Source organism: Rhinatrema bivittatum, chromosome 14, assembly GCF_901001135.1.
Source record: "Rhinatrema bivittatum chromosome 14, aRhiBiv1.1, whole genome shotgun sequence".
Classification (NCBI taxonomy): Eukaryota; Metazoa; Chordata; class Amphibia; order Gymnophiona; family Rhinatrematidae; genus Rhinatrema; species Rhinatrema bivittatum.
The window spans coordinates 36,713,809-36,727,805 of NC_042628.1; the positions used below are offsets into that span (position 1 = coordinate 36,713,809).

The 13,997-nt window shown below is 42.5% G+C and overlaps 1 protein-coding gene across 1 annotated transcript in view; it reads right to left on the reverse strand.

Moving 5' to 3' along the window:
• Positions 1 to 9,987: 9,987 nt before the first annotated feature.
• MAPK8IP3 (mitogen-activated protein kinase 8 interacting protein 3) overlaps positions 9,988 to 13,997 on the reverse strand; it is a 135,845-nt gene continuing 131,835 nt past the window's right edge. Inside the window, exon 34 of the transcript XR_003852636.1 lies at positions 9,988 to 11,278. The gene's annotated coding sequence lies outside the window, so the exon portion shown is untranslated. The remainder of the gene's footprint in view (positions 11,279 to 13,997) is intronic.

The window sequence follows — 13,997 nt, forward strand, 5'->3', positions numbered from 1 at the left end:
GCTGTTTTGGCCTTCCTGTCTTGCCTCCACCTTTCTGTAAATTCTGCTGGGAACTGTGCTGAGAAGGGTTTTGTTTTTTTTTAAGTAACAGTTATGCTGGTTACTGGGAACACTATCGTAAAAGCATTGAGCGCCGCCTGGCACTGCTCAGCCCAGAGCCTACTCCCCTCTCATCCGCAGTCAGCCTTGCTGAGTGACTTGTGTAGATGTTCACCTGCTTGGAAGAGAACTGCAGGATAATGAGCTTATAATTAGCACTAATGTACACAGCCAGACAGTTTGTTTTTAAAGGGGTTTTTTTTTTTCTCTCATCTGTGTTAAATGTGGAGTAGCCTCACAAACAGCCATCTGTTTTTTCCCACACCTGAAGTGTTCTTACAAACGTTAAAGACCCTGTCGCAAAGTAAGATTATTAAAGACAGAGAAAGGGAGCAGTAGCTGTGCCTGTGTTTTCTTACTTAATATTTGGCAAATCCCAGAAGTATTTCGGTCCCCGCTGCTCTTCTCTTATAATTGCTTTCTCCTAGCCAAACGCAAGTTGCAATAGGGCTGGGCATGTGGTAGTGAAGTTATGACTCACACAGCGATGGACATGTCCTGCAGCGAATGCAAGGGATGCTGGAAGAGCAGCTCCACAGCAGATCTACAGAATTTCACTGTGGGCTGGTATTAAATGTCCAGAATTACATAGAAATGACAGCCGAAGAAGTCCAAACGGTCCATTCAGTCTGCCCAGTAAGCTTTCACACTTATTTTTTTCATACTTATCTGTTACTCTTGTCCCTTATAAGTAACTTTTTGGTTCTATTTCCCTTCCACCCCTGCCATTGATGTAGATAGCAGTGCTGTAGCTGCATCTAAGTGAAGGATCTAGTTAATTGGTTAGAGGTAGTAACTGCCGTAATAAGCAAGCTACTCCCACGCTTGTTTACCCAGCCTGTGCTGGGTAAACAATCACAGTTTTGCTGAGTTGGCAGACCCACAAAGCATTTCCCATTAGGAACTAGTCTTATAATTATAAGGGTGGATGTGGCAGTAAATTAGCCTTCTGCCGGGCTGGTAGCTCTCTTTCCTGTAAATTGAGAAGAACTCCAAGAGCTTGATGATACGTCTGTTCATAAAGAAATATGATAGCTTAGAAAATAGGCTCTTCCTGGCTAGGAACTTGCTAGAGTAAAACTGGGAAGCTCCAGCCTTTTGCATAAATTAGCAGGTCTTAGTCTCAAGAGAAAAATGAGTTGCTTATCTCTTACAGTTCTTCATCGACAGCAGGACAAGTTAGACACACTGCCACCAGCATCAAGAACAGTGGTGCCCTAGCTCTAGCTATTCTGCCTTGCTTTTCCTTGCTGAGCATGCGTCGTGTGCTGCATGCGCCCAGTAGATACATGATGTCCTCTGTTGCGTATTGTAGCTAATAGAGTTTAGAACACTAACTACTGGCCAGTGGCCAGTAGTTAGTGTTCCACCTTCACGGAGCGGAAGGATGGAGGGCTGCTATCTCCAAAAAAATAAATAAATAAAACAAACAAAAAAATAAAAACAGGGGTGGGTAAGAGTATGGGGCAAGGGGGTGGCCTGCTTGTTACAGCAGTTGCTACCCCTAATTGAGCTGGATGTCACTTGGATGCAGATACGGAGCTGCTCTCTAAATTGGTGGTGGAGTGGAGGGGAATTAGGGCTGGAGGGTACTGGAAGCCAATAGTAACAGGTGGGAGAGAGAAAAAGGGAAAAAAAATGGATAAAGTGCATAGCTTGCTAGGCAGACTTGATGGGCCGTTTGGTCTTCTTCTGCCGACATTTCTATGTTAATATAGGAAGACGTTTATACCATCCCACTTCACCATGAAGTTGCGTGATTGACTGTTGCTGCTGTTTAGCAAAGCAAGTTATTTTTCTCCATAGATCAGCAGGACAGTCCTTAGCATGCTCTATTTCCCCCTTCCCAATGACCCACCCTAAGCAACTGTGAGGTGGAGTTATCAAAGAGAATACTTTTTGATCTAAAAAATGTGAATAACTGCCTACCTGATGTTGCTGCCTTTCCTAGAATTGGTCTCCAGGTAGTAATTGGCAATGAAGGTATGCACAGAATTCTAATTAACCGCTCTGCACCTATCTTCAGTGGAGGCTGATCCTAGATGGGATGCTGAAAGAGTTGTGGCTCAGGTGCTGAGTGCCTGGATATAGCTTCTCAGCAACAAGCTTGCACTGTTGTAGGTGATGGACATGCAGATGTTCTCTCGTCTTCATGCATAGATGAGACAATGGTGCAGGTTTTTTAGGAACTGGAGCTCATTCTGCAGAAGGCCTATTCCAATAGGATAGGCTCCACTTTATCCCCCACTCACACAGGGCATTAAGGAACTCAAAAGAACAATGGAATTACACTGGCCTCTGCTAGAATTAGACCTGTGATGCAGAGACACACACTGTATCAAGTGACACAAGTACAAAATGCCTTCTCTGTATTAAATACTGAAGAAGTTCTTGAGAAAGAGATTGAAGTGTTATCTGAAAAGAAAGAAGAAACCCAATGCATACAGATCAGTAATACAATCAGTAACCAAAAGAAAAAGCTCACTATGCTAGGTGACTGTCATCAGAGGCACTAATCTGGGAACACTCAGCAAGGGAAACACTACAGTTAAAAGCCTCCCAGGATCATAAGCCAGCAGAAATGCTATGCAAACAGTCATTGACAGTAGGACATTAGAATGTCACCCCCCCAAATCCAAAAGCAATAAAAAAAAGGCAAAGTGGATAACAAAAGTCAGCTAAATAAGTCATACAGAGAGTCCAAGAAAAACATTAACCTGTACCAGAACAGCTGGAAAGCTATGTGCACAAATGCTCGTAGTTTGGGCAATAAAATCCCAGACCTGCACGCCCTAATGGTGGAGGCGGACTTGGACATCGTTGCTGTCACGGAGACGTGGTTCATGGATTCACATGATTGGGATACTACATACCGGGATATAACTTATTAAGAGAGGACAGAAAAGGGGGAGGAGTGGCTCTTTATGTCAAAAACAATATCCAAGCATCCGAGCTGCAGGGAAGATGGGGCAAAGAAGAAGCTTTATGGGCCGTCCTAAAAAAAAGATGATGGGACATCCATTTTTATTGGTGTGCTTTACAGGCCTCCAAATCAAATGGAAGTACTAGACAGAGATCTGCTTGAAAACATCCAAAAGATGAGAAGGAAGGGAGAAGTGGTGATTGTTGGAGATTTTAATCTACCAGATGTAAACTGGAGAATCCCTTCTGCGGAATCTAACAATAGTAGAGAGATAGTGGATGCCTTGCAAGTGGCTCTGTTCAAACAAATGGTAATGGAGCCTACGAGGGAGGGAGCTATACTCAATTTAGTGCTCACTAATGGAGATAATGTCTCTAATGTCCGGGTGGGTGCCCACCTCAGCACCAGTGATCATCAAACGGTATGGTTTCATATCACTAATACGATATGGAGAAGTCGCACGAAGACCAGGGTTTTGTGTTTCAAAAACACGGACTTTGTTGAAATGGGAAAGTACCTGGAGGAAGAACTAGAAGGATGGGAGAAAACGAGAGATGCGGAACAGTGGGCCAAACTAAAAGGAGCAATTACTAAAGCGACTAATATATATGTTAGAAAAGTAAAGAAAAGCAAGAAGAGAATGAAACCTATCTGGTTCACAAAGGAGGTGGCTGATAAAATAAAAGTTAAAAGAACAGCGTTTAAGCATATAAAAGATCCCAAAGGGAGGATCCCAAGGAAGAATATCTGGTAAAACTGAGGGAGACGAAGAAATTAATCAAGAAAGTGAAAAGTCAAGCGGAAGAAAGGATTGCCAAAGAAGTAAAGCGAGGTGACAAAACATTTTTCAGATACATCAGTGAAAGGAGAAAAGTCCAAAGTGGTATAGTGAAATTGAAAGGTGAAAAGGATCAACGGGTGGAGACAGATGAAGAAATGGCAGAAATATTAAATGAACAGTTCGGTGTTCACTAAAGAAGACCCCGGAGAAGGACGGACGCTAGTTAACAAGAAGCTGGAGGGGAGTGGAATGGATGAAACTCCATTTACAGAAGAGAATGTATGGGAAGAGCTAAGAAAACTGAAAGTGGACAAAGCCATGGAGCCTGATAAGGTTCATCCCAGGATACTGAAAGAGCTCAGAGATATGCTGGTGGCTCCACTGAGTGACCTGTTCAATAGATCCCTGGAAACGGGTGTGGTGCCGAGTGATTGGAGAAGAGCGGCGGTGGTCTCTCTTCACAAGAGTGGGAGCAGAGAAGAGGCTGGAGACTACAGGCCAGTTAGCCTCACCTCGGTGGTGGGAAAAGTATTGGAGTCGCTGCTGAAGGAAAGAATAGTGAACTATCTACAAGCAGCAGAATTGCTGGACCAGAGGCCGCATGATTTTGCCAAGGGAAGGTCCTGTCATACGAATCTGATAGACTTTTTTGATTGGGTGACTAAGGAATTGGATCGAGGAAGCGCGCTCGATGTCATCTACTTGGATTTTAGCAAAGCTTTTGATACGGTCCCGCACAGGAGGCTCGTGAATAAAACGAGAAGCATGGGAGTGAGTGCCAAGGTGATGGCCTGGATAGCAAACTGGTTGAAGGACAGAAGACAATGTGTGATGGTAAATGGAACTTACTCAGAAGAGAGAGCGATGATGAGTGGAATGCCGCAAGGGTCAGTGTTGGGACCGGTCCTGTTCATTATCTTCGTGAGTGACATCACGGACAGGATAGAAGGTAAGGTTTGTCTATTTGCGGATGATACTAAGATCTGCAACAGATTGGACACGCCAGAAGGAGTGGAGAGAATGAGACAGGATTTAAGGAAGCTGGAAGACTGGTCAAAGATATGGCAGCTGAGATTCAATGCCAAGAAGTGCAGAGTCATGCATATGGGGTGTGGAAATCTGAAAGAAATGTATTCGATGGGGGGTGAAGGGCTGATGTGCACGGAGCAGGAGAGAGACCTTGGGGTGATAGTGTCTAACAATCTGAAGTCGGCAAAACAATATGACAAGGTGATAGTTAAAGCCAGAAGAATGCTGGGCTGCACAGAGAGGGGAATATCGAGTAAGAAAGGGGAAGTGATTATCCCCTTGTACAGATCCTTGGTGAGGGCCTCACCTGGAGTACTATGCTCAACAGTCAGAGTAACAGATAAGTATGAGAAAAATAACTGTGAAAGCTTGCTGGGCAGACTGGATGGGCTGTATGTTCTTCTTATGCTGTCACTTCTATGTTTCTGTGTAAGATGGAACTTGGCTGCTGGCATTAACATTAAGGTAATACAGTGGATTTTAAATGCATGATGGAAAAGAACAGCCACACAGAAGTGGATGGGTCAGAGTGGGTATCTTCAACGCATACCAGAAAAACAGGGATGTTACATTTACCCCAATAGAAAGGTTGTGGTAAAGGCAAAAGTAGCACAGAATGATTTAAATTAAGATCACAGATGCAAATGACTCCAAGCTGTTCCTATCATTTGCTAATAAGCAGGTTGTGAATACATATTTTAACGTATACTTTAAAATGTTTGAATGCAAATGCAAGAAGTCTTAAAAATAAGACGAGAGTTAAGAGTGGATGGCACTAAATCAACACAAAAATATAATAGAGGAATACAACTATCTCAGAATTGCTAAATCCTCAAAAAAAAAAAGACTGTACCAATATGATGTAGGGGCACCAATATACTAACTATCCAAAAATAATTCACTAATTCCTTGGTGTCAATCTAGCATTTATATTTCAATGATTTTTACAAAAAGGCTTATGTCAATAGAGTATCAGAAAGTTAGTATATTTTTGGACTATCAAGACTACCCAGTCATCTCAATCATATACCAAAACTTAATGTCTATGTTGTTCAAATTTTGTATATGCATATACAATATCAAAGCCCAACGTTAACTAATGTTTTGTAGAATCTGTATCAGGGGGAATATTTCAAAACTGGGACTTATTTGAATGAAGTGCTCATGGACTGGTAGTCTCACTGAAGTAAAATGGAGTCTGCTGAAGATGTTAACTTAGATAATGTTAAACTCTGCATTTTGTATCATAATGATGCACCTGATATAATGTTGGTAAGCTGTCTCTTTTTGAGGATTTGGCACTAAAGAAAGACAGACATAAAAGGCACCATAGAGACTTGATGGAAAGAGGATAACCAATGGGACACTAATACTGGTGTACAAATTATAGCAATATTACAGAACGAATCAACGGTAACATGGAATAGACTTAGTTTTTGGGTACTTGCCAGGTTCTTATGGTCTGGATTGGCCACTGTTGGAAACAGGATGCTGGGCTTGATGGACCCTTGGTCTGACCCAGTATGGCATGTTCTTATGTTCTTAGGATGGTACTATATGTTAAGGATGGCATAGAGTCAATCAGGAGAAAAGTTCTAGAGGAAACAAACCACTCTGGAATCCTTATGGATAAAAATTCTAAGTGTAATGGGGAAGAGTATAGTAGTGTAATTATGAGACCATCTTTGGCCGTGACTGTTATTGAAAATTCTGATAAAGGTGGGTAAGTTACCAGTCCTTGGATTTTGCTTACCCTCCTAGCGGATGTGATTGCCATGATAAAGGAGACTTTTAATATCAGGAATTTTAGATCACATGAGTGGATGGGGTCAAAAAATGGTTGCATAATCTGGGTTAGGACCATATTTAAATCCCACTGAGTGGGCAGTGAGTTCACCGGGGGAGAGGATTGGGGTTGATGTTAAGCAGGCTTTTCATAAGCTTTGTTACTAATAGCAGCGTGCAGATGGGCTTACTCTGCTCTGTGTTGAATTAGTGTCAATAGCCCTAAAGTAAACTTATGGAGCTAGGTTTTAGGCCTGATGAATACAAAAGAAGTAATACTATTACTACTTATCACTTCTACAGCGCTACTCAACATATGTAATGCTATATACAAATATGTAAGAGACAGTCCTTTCTCAGTAGAATTTACAATCTAATCAAGACCAAAATGTTAAAGAGCAAGGAATGGCTCCTGTATGAAGAATGGCTAAAGAGGTCAGCTTGGAGAAGAGATCACTGAGAGGGGATATGATAGAAGTCTATAAAATCATGAGCAGAATAGAAAGGATAAATGCAAATTGGTTGTTTATTTTTTCCAAAAATACAAAGAGTAGGGGACATTCCATGGTTAGTAAGTATTACTTTTGGAATTCATTGCCAGAGGATGTGGTAAAGGCAGTTAGCGTAGCTGGGTTTAAGAAAGGTTTGGACAAGTTCTTGGAGGAAAAGTCAATAAACCATTATAAACCAGGTAGACTAGGGGAAAACCAATACTTATCTCTGGGTGGTAGCAGCATGGGATCTATCTACTATTTGGGTTCCTGCCAGATACTTGTGACCTGCATTAGCCACTGTTGGAAACAGGATACTGGGTGTGATGGACTTTCAATCTGACACAGGATGGCAATTCTTATGTTCAAGACAAACATACAGGGCAAAACAGATTTTGGAAATTTCATTTATTAAGAAAATGGTTAAAATCAATAAGGCTGTAAGTGGGATAATCAGGAACTATGATTTAAAAGCAGCATAAAAAAAGATGGGGTTTTAGACTGGATTTGAATAAGGCAAGAGAGGGAGCATGACGCACCAATTCAGGAAGTCTATTCCAAGCATATGGTGTGGCCAGGTGGAAAGTATAGATTTGGTGGTAGGAGTGACTTACCTGATGAGCAAAGTTGACAAGGAGGCATGTAGGAAGAGATGAAGCTGCGAGTGCAGGCTCTTGTAGGTAAGAGGAACTTAAACTGTATGCAGAAATGGATAGGGAGCCAATATAATGACTTGAGAACAGGGGTTATATGGGGGAAGCGACTTTGGTAAAAGAAGAGTCATGCAGCTGAATTTTGGATAGATTGAAGTTGATTATAGATGATTCACTGAGAGACTTCTGAGGAGCAGGTTGCAGTAGTTAAGTGGGATATGATAAGAGTGAATAATGCTTCTGGTAGAGTATTCAGAAAGGAAGGGATGGATTTTGGTGATGTTACAGAGAAAGAAACAACATTTTAGTAGTGCTTTGGATATGTATAGAGAGGAATTGAAGCAACCCCAAGATTATGGGCTGAAAGGACTGGGAGAATGACAGAGAATTATAAATATAGAGAAAGGGGGAAGAGGGGAAGTGGGTTTGGGGGCAAAAGATAAGGAGGTCTATCGTAGCCGTGTTTTGGAACATCCAGGCAGCGATGTCAAACAGGTTGAGATCTGAGACTGAATTCCTGATGAATTTCTGGTGTTGAGAGGTAAATTTGTGAATCATCAACATAAATATGGTACTGAAAGCTATGCGAGATCAGAGCACCAAGGGAATTAGTATACAGAGAGAAGAGCACCCAGAACAGAGGCCTGGACACACTAATTAATAGTGATAGAGAAGGATCCACTAGAGGACACACTAAAAGTGCAGTGGGAGAGATAAGAAGAAAACCAAGACAGGACGGACAGAGGATCAAGGACTAGGTGGTAATTAACAGTGTCAAAAGTAGAAGATAGTCAGGGAGGATAAGGATTGAGTAAAGGTCTTTGGTTTTTAGCCATAGTCATTGGATATTTTGGCAAGGGCTGTTTCTGTGGAATATAGATGGCAGAAATCAGACTAGAATGAATTGAGAATGGCCTAAGATGAAACAAAGTCAAGGCAATGGAGGTGAACAGCATGATCAAGTAGTCTGGTATTTCTCTGGGCACCGATATTGATGCTGATGGCATCAACCATGTTGTCAGAGGAATAGAGGTCAATGGTAGTATGGAGGTCAACATGAACATTATGGATGTTGAGGAACAGAGCTCCTCTTGATGTCAAGTTGCAAAGAGATCAATGTTGAGGACATTGATGAAAGGGGTATGGAGGGAGAGGAAAGGCCCATATGAGGTATCTGAATGGATGTCAGAATCCTGGATATCAAAGCATGTGTCCCTTCAAGGTATCAGTGGAAGTTTGATTTAACATCACAGGGGCATGTTTGGAAGGGAGAATCTTCCAGCCTGGGGCACTTGCATAGATGCCTCTTCTTAGCCTTTGTTGGTTGTTTAGATCTTGCAGTCTGAGCAAGCTGCTCCATGGCCATGACCCTTGTGAAAAATCATGCCTTCTGCAGGGTAGCAGATGGCTTTGACAGATATTTGTGAACACATAGAAACTCATGCACTAAACCCAAACAGTGCAGCTATCCCTTGTGTTTATCTGCTAGAGGCATTTTTCTGTCACAGTCAATATTTGAACCCAGAAGCTTTTTTTCACCTATGGGAAGAATCAACTCTTATAAAATTAAACTGGGAAATGTCAACAGTAGGCAGAAAAGCAGCAGAAGACAGAGGGGCAGAAATGCCAGTTAGAGGTAACCGGAAATTTAGAAGAAGAAAATCCTATGTATCCTGAAGCAACCTCAAGTGATTAGACCACCATGGGGATATGCCTTATCAGCTCTGCAGAAGAAAAAAGGATTGAGGAGATCTCACATACGTACTGGGCATGGGCAGCACACCACATGTATTTAGTGAAGCAAGCTTTCACTCTAGAGCAAGGGCACTGCCGTCCTTGGTGCTGTCCGATGTTGTCATGCAGATGTTTCACTGACTTAGTTCAGGGCAGGGGTCCAAATGTATCTTACCACAGTCAGGCTGAAATGCTTTTCTCAGTGATTATAAAAACAGCATTATAAAGGGCTGGCAGTCTCCTCTAAGTCCAGTGAAACCCTCTTACTTTAGATATGTCCTGATTAAACTGTAATATAAAAACTAATTATAATTTAATACAGGGCATGGGGCAATGAAAATGAATTTGAGATTATTCTTAGAATCTTTTTTAGGTACCTCTCCTGCCTCCAACCCTCTTTCCCCACCACCACCTCCTCAAGGCATGAAACCAGTAGCAGCCCCTCCCCTCTCTTCCAAAATGCACACAAAGCAGACTTGCAGGGATAAACGGCTGCCCCTCATCTGCTTCAGGATGTTAATGTTTATTGCATACAGAACAGGTATACGGTTTCCTTTATTAGAGAGGATGGGGGAATAAAAGCCTGGTAAGAGTATTCTTACAGCAGTCTCTTGACATAATGCCACCGTCAGACCAAAGAACAACAAACAGCAGAGTTTACAGGCTGTCAAAAGACACTTTGGAAAATCCTGTTATAACGTACAAAGTACTTTACATACATCACAGTGGAGATGCTTGAAGGGAAGGGGGAATATTAGCCAATCTGTTTTTTGCCTTGCTGTTTGTGAGCCATTGAAGAATGAGATAAGGTCTGATTGTTTTGAAAAGTGTGCTTTTCTGTTCAAGAAGGCATGCGGAGAATGGTAAGTGTCATGGGAGAGGTTCCATCGGCCCATTTAAAGGATATGCAGTTCCCTGGGCAAGCTTAGCGAATGTTTGCGGCCTTGTCCAACAGCAGTGTCAGGCAAAATATAGTTTTCTAGTTGAATTTCTCTCCTCTTTCTTTCTCCTCTAACTTGTTCTCCAGAGTTGAATGATGTCAGCAAAGGGCTTCACTTTAGAGATTAGAGACCATGTCCCACCCACCCACTGGTTACTGTGCTGGGAAGGAGAATGGGACTATGCCAAGGTGGATGCAGTTCAGACATCACGCTCAGTGATGTCAAATCCAACTCTCATCCAGGAGAGGCTTAATTTGGGGGGGGGGGGGATTTTGCCACAAAAGAGCAAATGATTTTAAGCTCCTCCCATCTCCTTGTAAAAGATCTGGAGGATTAGGTGCTCTCACCGCTTTCACTTTTCCTCTCTCGGCAATGAGACAATAAATAATCCTTCTCCTTCCCTGTTTTGATTTCATTTCCTGCAGGGCCGCTGGTGATTATACTGCCATCATTCCTTGAAGTAATTTGAATTTATCAGCAAAACAAAGTCCATATAAGTTACCAATAACTTGTGTTCCATATCTTAAAATCTTCCCTTCTCCAAAACCCTGGTTGTTCCATTCTTGCAGGACATTTGCCTTCTTTAATAATTCTCTCAATTAGAAAAAGAAACGCCCTGCTCCCATCTAGAGTGGGAGGGGAAAGCCACATCCAGGATGTTTCGTTCTAGTTTCAATGATTTCCCACTCTTATTTTATACACTTTCCATGGTGTCCTCTTCTCGGGCTCAGAAGGCAGCACACATTGCATCCTCTGTTCGTACTATCCTCCGGAGCAGGAATCTACTGTGGCCGCTGCTCTTCAAGAAGTCATGCATGACACTGGCATTAGTGACTGTCATCCTGGAAGAGAAAGGCTACTAAGTAATCAAACTGGCAAAATCAAATGACCAGTCCAAAGCCCTCTAAAAAAATAAAATAAAATACAACTACACTTCAAAGCCTGCATTAGGCTAGCAAAGAAGTGTAGCAGTAACGGCACGACGAGATGAATCCTGGAGACTGAGCTTTGGGTCTCATCACCACTTCGATTTTGATCTTAAACCATTTAGTTCCCTCTGCTCTAGCTAAGCGTAGCATTCTCCAGCAGTTCCTTTGCTTGCCTTTCTCCACAGTAGCTCAGGCTGCTGGTGCATAAATAATACCAGACCTCTCCATTTCTCCTCTAGAATTGAATGCACTTTCTCCCTCTCTATACAGTATTTTTAGACAGTGTTTGACAGGTGCTGCTTGCAACCAGATTCCTTTCCTGCTTTTCTATAGAGCAAGGCACAGATCAAAAACCACAAATCTTCCTTGTACCCAAGGTACAAAACTTGTTTGTCTAGTTTTGATCATGAGGGTAGCTTAGTCTTCCATATCTAGGCTCTGCTAGTTTTAAGTGAAGGCTCTTTTCCCTGAGAGAAGCAATTTCTATTTCACTGGTTAAACAACAAACGGCATGGTTAAAGTGAAGCAACGTTGTTTATAACAAGCGTAGTCCGAAGACAGCAGCTCACCAGTCACACACATGGGAGCTCTCTCGAAAATTCTTGACGATCTCTCTGGGCATGCGTGTAGTTCCTGCAAGCCTGCAGCTTGCTTCAGGTATGTAATTAAGCTAGAAGGGAAGGCAGATTTGTGAACTGCTGTCTTCAGAGAGCACCTGCTATGGTTTCATTTTCTTGGAAGACAAGCAGTTCACTATAATCATACAACTGGTAGCTAACTGGGAGTACAAGTATAGGTGTACTCATTCTAGTAGAGAAGATAGATGGATACTGCCACTAGCTCTTTTGGGGCATCCAGGTATTTCAGGATGTTTTTTAATAATAATAATCATAAGAAGACTCCCAAGCCTGCTCACTCATTCTCAAAAACACTGGAGGTGACATCTGAAATTGTGCTGATTCTAGTATCAACCAACTTTTGGTGCCAAATATCAACTCTCAGAGCCAATCAACACCAAGGGTGTGGAAACACTTTCAAGACCATTTGTCTCTAACTCAGCGCATTCAGCACCAACAGGAATCCTCAATGTTTAAACCTTGATATTGGTGCCAAGATGCTAAGAACAACAGAGTAGGCAACTGTAGATGGGTTGCTTGACACTCTGAGTGGAGGCAAGCTTGTCAACGCCAACCTTTTAGCACTATCCATGTGCTGAGCAACTGCCTCTGCTATTTGCCTGTAAAGTTCATCCTCAGAGACTGCTGAGCTGAGGAGTCAATGGGGCTACGGAGGGCTCAGCTTTCATGGGGTGTCTTAAGAGGCACCAGAAACTCAAAGCTGGGTCTCTGGAGACTGACATGGTAAGTGCCCAAGATGGAAGGTACAGCTTTCCTCTAGGCATAGCCACTCTGAGGGTCAGAGAGCACATCCATTGTCCCACTGGTCTCAGAGTCATGTGTCAGAGATCAGTGTCCGTAGACCTCATGGTTCAGTGGGCCCCCAGCACTGTTTCTCTTCAGCTCTACACTTAAGCCCTTGGAGCCCTATGCTCTGCCTGAGTTGGGAGATTGAGATTTTCTGGCAAAGGAATAGACACTGATTCTCAAGTTGTAATCGTCTCTACGATTGTTCAGTGCACATGTTATACGTTTTATGTACGGTTGTTTCATTTGTAAACCGTTGTGAAGGACTGCTCCAAACAATGGTATATAAAAGCATATAAATAAATAAATAAAACTCTGCCTCCAACAGCTGGTGCAGCTCTCTGGTCCTTGCACATCAATGATATCTTCACTACTGATTTGGTGGAACCAGACTATTCATTTCTTCAACATGAGATTGTAGTCTTATCCTGCATATCTTTGGTGACATCCTAGAGCAAATGTCACAGTAGATCAGTGTGATCCTTGCCAGACACTTATAGCGGGTCTTGTATTATTGGTAATTTTTGCCTACAGTCTAGGCAAATCTTGAAATTGCTGGTCTTCTTCCCTTATTCTCTGTCATCCTCAGGAAAATTGATGTTGTAAAATCAAAAAAGAAGTAATTTTTCTTCAGGCAGAAACAAATGAAGAGAAAAGGGACTGTGATCAGAAAGCCTATCACAGGGGCAAATCCAGAACTGAATATTTTTGGGGGGGAGGATGGCTAAGGTTAACATGGAAAGGCAGTGTGGCCAGCTCCCCTCCTTGTCCCATCCTATGTGGGTTGTCACAGCAGTAGCTACACAACCCTTTTAATTTCTGGCACCGTTCTTTATCTCTTCACTGCCTCCCTGGCCTTCTCTGCGGTTTCTCACTCTTCCTCTGAGGTTAAGGTAACTACTTCATACAAATTTCTCAGGCTACTGAAAAGCAGTCATGTAAACAGGTTTCCAGCCAGCCCATGCATTTCTGAACTTTGAAGGGGCAGAGAGGAGGAGGGATAAATAATTACCTGCAAAAGTAAACAAAGACTGCTGGCCTCAAACTTTTACAGGTCTATTCCAAGGACAGTAGTGTTTCTCATTCAAGTTAGCCTTCTTAAAGGTGAAGGGATCATCGACCGGCAGCAATTCTTCCAATGCCTCCAGGCCAACTAACTACTGCACCTTTAAGGGCCTGACTTAGATGGGACAGGACCCTGCTGTTAG